The sequence below is a fragment of the Benincasa hispida genome, chromosome 11, assembly GCF_009727055.1.
Source record: "Benincasa hispida cultivar B227 chromosome 11, ASM972705v1, whole genome shotgun sequence".
Taxonomy (NCBI): Eukaryota; Viridiplantae; Streptophyta; class Magnoliopsida; order Cucurbitales; family Cucurbitaceae; genus Benincasa; species Benincasa hispida.
Window position 1 is genome coordinate 64,576,809 of NC_052359.1, and position 11,138 is coordinate 64,587,946.

The following is an 11,138-nucleotide window of genomic DNA, read 5'->3' on the forward strand; positions in this document are numbered from 1 at the left end:
TATTATTTTTACTTCTAAATTTCTTCTTTTCTCATCTATTTTTTATCAATGATTTAAAAAACCAAGCAAAATTTTGAGAATTAAAAAAAAATAGTTTTAAAAAAAGTTATTTTTGTTTTTGGAATTTGATTAAGAATTTAACAATTGTACTTAAAAAAGATGCAAATAATTTAAATAGGCTTAAATTTCAAAAACAAAAACCAAAAGCCAAAAGCCAAATGTAATTTCTTGTTTTTCTGGTATTGGTTAAGTGTAATCTTTGTTATTGATATTTGCCTCTTTATAATGTTGTTGATAATTCAATAAAGGTGCACAAGTTTTATTTACTTTGAGCACTAATAGAATATCACTGCGCCAACACCTTTCAGAGGTGTATGATGGCAATATTTTTCGAATTTTTGGAGAACTAGATGGAGGTATTCATGGAGTGTGCCTCAAGAACCTGGAAAATGTGCTGAAGAAATGCGAAGAGACCGATCTGGTATTGAACTGGGAAAAATGTCATTTTATGGTTACAGGGGGAATTGTGTTGGGACACAAAGTATCCAAAGTAGGAATTGAAGTGGACCAAGCAAAAATCGATGCGATAGCCGAGCTACCACCAGCAGTGAATGTCAAAACATTGAGAAACTTTTTGGGGCACACAAGATTTTATCGACGATTCATTCGAAGCTTTTTCCAAATGGCAAGACCTCTTAGTGCACTTCTTGAGGTTGATCAGGTGTACAACTTTGATGACGATTGCGTAAAAGCATTCAACACTTTAAGAGATGTGCCCATATCTGTGCCCCTTTTGGTTGTGCTGGATTGGTCGCAAGCCTTTGTAGTAATATGTGACACAAGTAATTATGCAATGGGAACTATACTGGGCCAATGACAAGAAAAAATCCTTCATCCTATCTATTATGCCAGTAAGACCTTAAATGACTCACAAGAAAATTACACCACCACCGAAAAAGAAATGCTTGAGGTGGTATTTGTGTTAGACAAATTCCGCCAATACCTGATGGGGACGAATGTTGTGGTGACTCAGCAATCAAGCATCTGATGACTAAAAAAGATGTAAAGCCAAGATTGATTCGGTGGGTCCTGCTTTTACAAGAATTTGACTTAGAGATTAAAGATGGGCAAGAAATTGAGAATCAAGTGGCCGGCCACTTGTCAAGATTAGAAAATTTGGAGACACAAAGGAAAGAAAAGGATATTGAAGATTGTTTTCCTGATGAGAAATTGATGGCAGTAAACGACAAAGAACCTTGGTACGCGAATATCGTAAACTTTTTGGTTTGCGGCCTAATACCAGAGGAATATTCTTCACAACAAAAGAAGAAGTTGCGGCATGATGCAAAATTCTATTCCTGGGACGATTCTTTTTTGTATAAGTTGGGGCCAGATCACATTCTACGCAAATGCATTCCTGAACACGAAACTCAACGCATCTTGGAGTAATGTCATGAGTCCCCATACAGAGTACATTTTGGTGGGCAAAGGACTGTGGCAAAAGTGCTTCAAAGTGGTTACTTTTGGCCAACTCTATTCAAAGATGCCCGAGCCCATGTGATGAAATGTGATCGATGCCAAAGAACGGGTAACGTGTCCCGAAAAGATGAAATGCCACTAACTTCCATTTTGGAAGTAGAATTGTTTGATGTATGGGGTATAGATTTCATGGGCCTCTTTTCATCATCAGAAGATCGTCAATATATCTTGGTTGCAGTCGATTATGTCTCCCAATGGGTGGTGGTAATCTCTTGCACTAAAAACGTTACAAACATGGTGGAAAAATTCTTGAAGAAAAATATATTCACACGGTTTCGCACTCCCTGTGCATTGATAAGCGACAAAGATACTTACTTTATTAACCGCATTGTTGCTAATCTGCTAATAAAGTTTAATATCAGCCATAAGGTTGCGATAGCTTACCACCCACAAATGAATGACCAAGCGGAGATCTCTAACAGAGAGATAAAATCCATTATGGAGAAAGTTGTCAGCATATCTAGAAAAGATTGGGCGCAACGGATAGACAAGCTCTTTGGGCGTATCGTACTGCCTACAAAACGCCCATTGGAATGTCCCCGTTTGCGCTCGTATTTGGGGAAGCTTGCCATCTACCACTGGAGCTGGAGCATAAAGCATAATGGGCGCTTAAGAAGCTAAACTTGGATTTATTCAGCCCAGGGGAAGCCAGAAAACTACAGCTGAGCGAGTTGGCTGAATGGCGCTTTACCGTATACGAGAATGCCAAGCTCTACAAGGAACAGACAAAAAGATGGCATGAAAACAAAATCTATAAGAAAAATCTAGCTGTGGGGCAATAGGTTTTGTTATTTATTGCTCACCTTCGTTTGTTTCTAAGGAAACTAAAATCACGATGGTCTGGTCCTTTCATCCTCACAAATATCTTCCCACATGGAGCAGTGGGGCTAGCCAATGAAGACGGAAGTAATGTCTTCAAGGTCAATGGTCAACGCATTAAGCCTTATTATGGAGGCGTGATAGAGTGCAACGAGGAGACCATTGATCTAGTCGGGCAAGCTTGATCGCCCGCGTGGATGCGTTTTGCGGTATCACGATTTATTCTTTCAAAGGCATCCATTTTTACCCTTTTACTGCTTTCTTAGAATAGTTTTTTATTCTTTCTTTTGTTTGAACTTATTATTTTGAGAAATTGTTGGTTGAACTACAATTGCGTTAATTCTTGCGGTCGTGGGCGCTCATTGCACCCATAGTCAATTAAGTGTTAATTAAGCATCAACGTTGTGGACGGGTTATCGATTATCTTTTTGAGGTATTATTAATGCACTGGCAGACAAATTGTCTTTTCGTCTAACGGGCATTAAATGATGGGTATGCTTTTGGGATTCCCAAGTCTTCCGTCACACATCATTGCGATACTGGGAATTTCTAAGTGCTTAACCTTTAAAAACACATCTGATTCCTATCTTCTTGCTTATCTGCATTCTAGTTTTCTCTCGAGCCTTTAACTTTCTCATTCCTATCATCCGATCGTTTCTTCGCTCTTCAAACTCTCACCAGATTCCATGGCCGAGCAAACCCCCAACACCTCTTCCCAGCCATCTTCCCTTGCCAAAGCCCCTTTTTCCGCCCGAAAGGCTGCCATTTTGGCAGTAAGCCGTTGTATCGCCGCCCAACCAAAGCTACTTCCCTGACTTCCCATTAAACCTAGAAAAAGAACTGTTTCCTCCACCGACGCTTCACCGTCTGTTCGTCGAGAGGGGTTGAGCAAGGAGAGTGCCCCAACCATCAGCACTGAGGTGGTCGCTTCACAGCTTCCGTCTGAAAGTGAGCTGAAGAGGAAAGATGACAAGGAAGTTTTTGGGATGATCCTAAACAATATGGAATGTGAAAGGGGGCTGCCAGAAGCTGGAGTGGTTGACCAGCCACTACCCCAAGAAGATGCATAATAAGCTAAAATCCATGCGGCAATGGATCTTAAGGAGAATGCACTAGCAGACTCCAATGAGGGACCTATAAGGGCAATGCTGGAAAATGTAAGGAGAAAGGGTGACAAAGGGAAGCTTGCTAAGAAGGTAGAAGATTCAGAGGATGAGGAGCAAGCGCAAAGAAGAAAAAAAAAAGGAGGGGAAGAAAGTTGAGAAGAAACAACGCAATAAAGAGGAAAAGCGCATCAAACGCGAAGAAGAACGTAGATAATCGATAGAGAGCCCAATTGTGGAAGGAGAATCTACCACCGCAAGGGTGGAAATGACGCATGTGGAGATATTAACGCAAGACAAATCCACAATCCCTCATGACCGATTGGCAGCATCAGAGGCTCAACTACGAAGTTTTAAGAAAGAAGATGATGTCGTGCCAGGCACTCCACTTGTCCAGCGACCGAGAACTCGGACTGAAGAAGTTAAAGGGGTGAAAGTGGTGGACGCCAAAAGGGAGCAGGCACGCCAAATCATCGCATCTGCGAATTTGGCGAGAAGACTCCATGATGAAGAAGTGTGCCGCATGAATACGATAACAGAAGAAGAAGCTAAGAAAAAGCTTGCGGATGAGCAGAGCATCGCACTTGCCTCTAAGCAGTTGGAAAGGGAATTGAAAGAGGACAAAGAGGCAGAAAAGAAGAATAAGGAGGAAAAGAAAATGCACCGTAGGACAAAAGTCCAGCGCAATCTTGAGTTGAAAAGAAAAGAGAGAGAAGAATGGGAGAAAGAAAAAACAGGCAAAGAAAGGGAGAAGGAGCGTACCAACCGCCAGAAGGCTCGACTTGGTGCTGTGCAAGCCAAGGGAAAGGAAAAGGTTGAAGGTAGCAGGTCGTCCCTTGCTCAAAGGCGCCCAAAGGCTAGAAAGGGAACTGACGACTTAATCCTGGAGATGAGATTCTTCCCTGCATCAACCCCACTACCGGAATTCATTACAAGCATTATAGTTGAACTTGGATGGGAAGTATTTTGCCAATGCCCATCCATAGTCATCCCAATGGTAGTGCGAACATTTTATCAAGGCAACGTGCATAAATCAAGGGGTGTGATGATCATTGATGGTAGGGTTGTGTCGTTCAATGCATAGGACATCAACAAACTTTACAAGTTAAAATACTTTTCGGAAGCACCCGGTAATAGGTTGATTGAGAATCCTGATGACGAGCACTTGGAGGATGCATTGAGAATATTGACGCAACTTGGAACCCAGTGGACCGTCTCCTTAACCGGCATTCGCACTTTAGCATCCAACTGTCTGCTGCCAAAAGCGCGTCTATGGGTTTACTTAGTGAAGAAGTAACTCATCCCAAAAATGTATGATAAGACGATTTCAAGGGATACAATCATGGTTGCTTATTGCATTACGCGTGGCATCCCCATCGATGTTGTACGTTTACTTGTGAAAAAAATCCGTGGATATGTTGGCAGACCCCGTGGGCAACTTTACTTTCCTTGACCATCACTAGCCTATGCTTATCAGTGGGTTATGAAACAGAAGAAGAACCCATGGCTGAAGTTCACGGTATGATCAACACTAAGATCTTGCGAATCTTGCTGAAGGATTCGTCGATTGTCCTAAGCCTCTGCCCAAGCGTCCAATCATCGACCTAAATGCAGCGAAACCACCTCAACCCAAGAGACAGTGCCGAAATAACAAAGGGAAAGAAATTGCGCCAGAAAGCCCTGAGCTCATCCCTCTCGATAAGCCTACAAATCAACCTTCTCCTTTAACCATTCTCCCTTCAAGCCCATCTGCTCCTTCATCTTCTCTCCCCGAAGCCTACACCAATATTTTTCTTCATCATGACTCTTTTCATCAATCTCCAGCAACTTCGCCCCACCCTTCATTGCAATCCCATTCCTCGCCGAATCACGTGCCTCATGTTCATGACCCACACGATTTGGGTGCTGGTTCTTGTAATCAGCACCAAAACGAAGCTGGTGAGACATCGATGGCATCCCCTCCACACCAACCTTCCATAGCATCCTTAGTTGTTGCTGTCTAGCCTATGTAAGGATTCCAAACCCTAAAAGAAGAAAGCTAGCTAGTAGAGCGTATAAGTGAGTTTTTATAGGTTATGCCATAAATAGTAAAGCTTATAGGTTCTATGATATAGTAAATCAAGTTATCATTGAGTCAAATGATGTCGATTTCTTTAAGGATAAATTTATTTTTAAATCGAGAAATAGTGGTGTCACACCCCCTCCCAGACAACCTTAAGCCTGACAGGGAATGTGATGGTAGCAGTTACCAACACTCTCGCTGGCACTTGCTACTAGTGTGAAAAAATTGGTAGAATATTCAACGCTAACTACACTCAACATAATTCATAACTTAACATTAATGGAAATTTCCACATCAAGCCTAATATATAATATAAATACATATGACCTTAACCGAGTGGGTTTTACCCATAACAAAACCCTATATAACCCAACATGTGTACAATCAAACATAATATAGACACCTAGATTCCTTCTGCTATACTTATGTCCTTTTGAGTGGCAACTGCAGTAGAGTTATCTTCAGGGAGTTGACCACTACCTAGAAAACATTTTAAAATAAAACAAAATGAGCTACTAGCCCAGTGAGTGACTCAGTTTAAAACATGAATATCAAACTTTTAGGTTAAGCTATAACCAAATACTGTAAATAATCACTAAAATTGCACCATCAAACAAATACATTAACCTTTAAAACATTTTACTTCTGGAAACATAATTTATCAAATCTCAGGTGAGAGAGAACCCTTTTGGTCAATTCACCACTTCAGTCTGAACTGTTCAATTGTCATATGTGCACACAGAGCAACTAGATAAATCATCCCGATGCCTTCTCCTTGTCCCTCAGTATCAGAGTTATAGTGTAACTATTTGATACCTTCTATTTGTCCCTCAGCATCAAGGTTCTAGTATACCAACTGATACCTTTTCTAACGTCCCTCAATATCAGTATCTTAAGTAGTTCAGATTAGGTTATACCGCTCGGGTACCTTCTCAAATGTCCCTTAGTACCGTGTTAGAATACTTTGTGGTACATAATATCATAAACAAGTTTTACTGAAACTTTAGTTCATAAATATAAGTGTTTGAAAACACCAACGCATTGCTAAAACATACTTGCTTAAAATCATAATAGGTCAATTCTCAACCTTTCAATAAAACCATAGCGCATGCTTGTACATTGGAAAGTAAGTTTACTCAAATCATGTTACTATTCCTTTGAAAGTTTGGCATGCGTTAGTTATGAAAATATTTTATATAAATAATGCTTAAAACACATTATGCGTTGGACATACTTGTTGGCATAATGATTTAGTTACTTAAACGCATGTAAAGATTGCAACTAGCAAAACATGGTGTAACAAAATCATTAGTAAAATAGAAGAGTCACTCACAGGTTTGAAGTTCCTCCTTTTTGTGCCCACTCTTTTAACGCATACTTCACCATGAGTTGTACATTTAGGGACTTCTGTGGACTTAACATTGGCTATGCGACCAACAATCTTTATGCACTCATTGCATGCCCATTGTGCTGGATATCAATGCACAACCCTGCCTCTTTAGTGTCCAAGTTCTCAACGCATTCTTACACCATCTCAACGCACTGTTGGCGCGTGGTCATGCTCTTCTACACATACTGGCTGTCGAGCTGCCTGCTTGTTCATAACTTCCAGATTCAACTTACAATTTTAATAATAAATTTTTCAGGTTTTTTCTCAAGAAATTTCCTTATACAAACTTGCTCTAAAATGTCTTAGCAAGTTTACCTTAATTTTAGCTCAAAATTCCTCGTGGTTTGGCTGGAATCCTCAAATCATCAAAACTGGCCCAAGCTTACCCAAGAGCTTGACCTTCAGTTAGCTTCTTTAATCTCCAGCCCGATTCCTCTAGAATTTCCTTTCGGCAATCCAACTTCAGCAACTAGACACACTCAGTGTAAACCCTGAGCCCTAATTTCTCTACTTGATTATGTTTCCCTACTGAGGCCAGTATGGTGAGTAGGTTAAGGTAAGAATTAATGTGTAATTATAGAGAAAAGGGTAAAAATTTAGAAGGTTTAAATTTAAAAGCTTGACTCTTGGGTGAAGCTAGAAAAATTGGCTAAGTGTTTGACCATGCGCTGGCCTTGTGCTAGGCGTTGGAGTTGAGTCAAGGGCATTGGCTTTACTCATTTGAGAGGTTAGTTGGGCATTTAAGGAAGCCAAGTATGGCTGAGAGAAGAAAAGCTATGCATGGACAAGGCATGCGGTGGCCAAGTCTTGAAAGGTTAGCATGCATGCGGCAACATCAGATGTGTGCGAGCGTAGGCGCTGGGCGTTGGAGTTGCGCGTGCGGACGACCGTGTAGCTACGAGCAGTACTAAGCGATGCGCTAGACAATCGTGTAGTTACGGGCGATGCTAAGCGATGCGCTAGACGATCTTCGGCACTAAAAGATGCAAAGTGATGCGCTAGACGATAACACTACATGATGGACAATAGTAATAAACGATGAGGCGATGGCACTACACGATCAACATCAATACTAGATGATGGGCGTGATGCGCTAGACGATGGTGCTACACAATAGGCGTGATGCATTAGACGATAGGCGTCAGCGCTACACGATAAGCGACAGTGAGAGCTACACGATGAGGGCAGCGAGAGCTGTGCGATAGGCACGACTATTGGAGCTTTAGCCACAGGTACATAAACTTTTTAGTCAGCTATTCACGTGCCATTGGAGCTTCAAGCCATAGGTCCATAAGGTCCTCTAGGTAGTTTGGATAAAGTCGAGAATCAGTTTTTGAGTCAGTTTGAAATATTCAAATTGATAAGAGGGAATTCGATTATATATGATATAATTGACTGAATGTATGAGATACATTATTTTAGAGGAAATTAGATATAAAAATGATTTATATCAAGTGGAGGAGAAATTACTATAGTAGATATATGATATCAAATTATAGAGTAAGAATATAATATGATTGTATTCATTTATTAATTAATTGGTTAATTATGTGTTAATTGGCCGAAAACTTCTACTCAATCGTGCGTTAGTGGAAAATTTTTATTCGATTATTATAACTGAAGAATAAAATGAAAATTGGTTTTCATTTTGCAGTGTGTTCGAAAAAAAAATCGCTCAAGGTGTGAAAACGTATTGATCGCTTAGCTGAGAGCCTATACGATTGAAGGATCTCATATCTAAGAGTTCCATGAGCGCATTCGGATCGGTCCGATCTCACCATGACCGAAATATAAATTATACATTCAAATCATACAATTATGCAAACAATTCTTAATTAACAGCATGCTTAGAACAAACAAAATCATAAGGGATAGAGTTTCATACCAGTTGAAGACTATCTTCACACTCTAGAACTCCAATGCAGCGAAAACCCTCCAAGAGATCTACCAACGCCCGGCGGGAACGTCGACTGCAACAGCACGATCAACGCGAACACGAACACCGCAACGGGGACGACACCACCACTAATGAGCCCCGGGTATTCTCGTAGTGAAAACCTAAAGGGTGGGCTTTGGTGAATTTGGTAGAGGACAGAGGAAAAACGAGTCGTATAGGCGATAAGCAAGTGGGAGAGAAAACAATGCTATCGTATAGCAGAAGTGCTTATTGCATAGAAGAGCTACATGATCATGTAGGAAATGCTGAACTATCGTTTAGGAAAAGGTATACGATCGTTTAGCTAAATCGGCACACTATACGATCGTTTAGAGAAGCTATCCGATCGTCTAGGCGACAGTGTGCGATTGTTTAGGCGCGAGGAGCTATCGTATAGTCTCTTGAAATGCTTAAGCGATCGTTTTGCTTTCTACCAATGCACACTCTCACTTTTCTCTTCGGGTGATTGAACGACGGGGTTTTAAAATGAAGACATTTTTCATTTTAACTTATCAATTACAATAACCGACGTTCCCCACTAACCCACGTCCAAACGTAAAAATTGGCTTAATTATCATATAATTAACCAATTAATTAATATAATCATATTATATTTTTATCCTATAGTTTGATATCACATATCTACTATAGTATTTTCTTCTCTACTTGATATAACTCATATTTATATCTAACTTCTTCCAAAATAATGTATCTCATATATTTAGTCAATTATATCATATATAATTAACTAGTCTAATTATATCATATATAATCGAGCTTCCTCTTGTCAATTTGAACATTTCAAATTAACCCAAATACGGGTTCTCGACTTTTATCCAAGCTACCTAAGGGACCTAATGAACTTGTGGCTCGAAGCTCCAACGGTACGTGAATAGCTGACTAAACTCTTTAGCCACGAGATCCATCATTCGTTAACTGTCAGGCATTCCACTAAAGACTAACAGTTAAACTCTTCTTACCACATATATATTTCTGTGTCCATCGAATATAACCAATCATGAGTACGATGACCCTTCACAGATGCTCCTAAGTACAGGTGGGCCAATTTACCGTTTTACCCCTATATTTATATCTCACTCCTTAAGTACCATTGATTCCTCTAACGAACAATACAACATAGTTCAACTACTCGTGAACACCTCTCGGGCCAAGAGAAGATGTGTGGCGTCACATCGTTCAAGTTTCGGAATCAGCCCTTAAAGGAGCCATCTATCTATTTACCCCAACCTCGGGGGAAGGAGTGAATTCCATCTTGTGTAGCCGAGTTCCCAGCTCCCAAATCAGACGAATCCCCAAAATGATAGGTTTGAATCGGCGACCTGACATCCGTAGCGTTACCATGATAAGGTTTCCCTCTTTTATCCATATACTACAGACCATTTTGGTTATAACTCAAGACATGATCCACTTGTATGTCGCCACATACATGCCTGAATCACATACAGATAACCAGGGATTTTATGTTTGTTGGTTTATCTAAAACAAATAAAACAATTAATCGAGCAAAATACAAGATGTGAAGTAAATATCATATATTAATAACATAAGTGTTCGTACATACTGTTTACAAACTACAGGACACGAGACTTTAGGGCATCAACCCTAACAACGATAGCCTCTATCACTTAAACGATCGCACACCCCGCATCTAAACGATCGCACACATTCTCTAAACAATCCCTCAACCTTTCAAAATGATCGCTTTGCGTGCCGAGTTTTCTAAACGATCGCTTAGTAAAGCCTACACGATCGTGTAACTTTCTCTAAACGATAAGCATTCGTTATACGATAGCCTTCTCCCACTTGTTTGTCGTTCTACACGATCATCCCTTTCCTCCTTCCTTTACCAAATCCAACAAAGATCACGCTTTGGATTCTCACTCCGATAATACCAAAGGCTCTAAATGGTGGTGTCATCCCCGCTTCTGCTTGTTCGTGCATTGTTTTTCGTGTAGACAATTGTGCTGCTGGTAGCCGACTATTTGTTGGGCGATAAAGAACATAGAGGTTTGGTTCCTCTGGGTTGAGTTCGAAGTGAAGTGAGTCTTTAACTGGGGCGTATACTCAATCTCTTATATTTTATTTATCAAAGCATACCATTAATTAGTGTTAAATTGCATACCTGTTAGATAGAATGTGTGTGTGGTAATTTCGGTCATAATGAAATAAGAAAGATCCGAACGCGCTTATGGATGCTCTTGTTTAAGAGTTCTTTCACAAACAACATTAAGTATTAAACACAAAACATTTACAGAGATTACATTACTA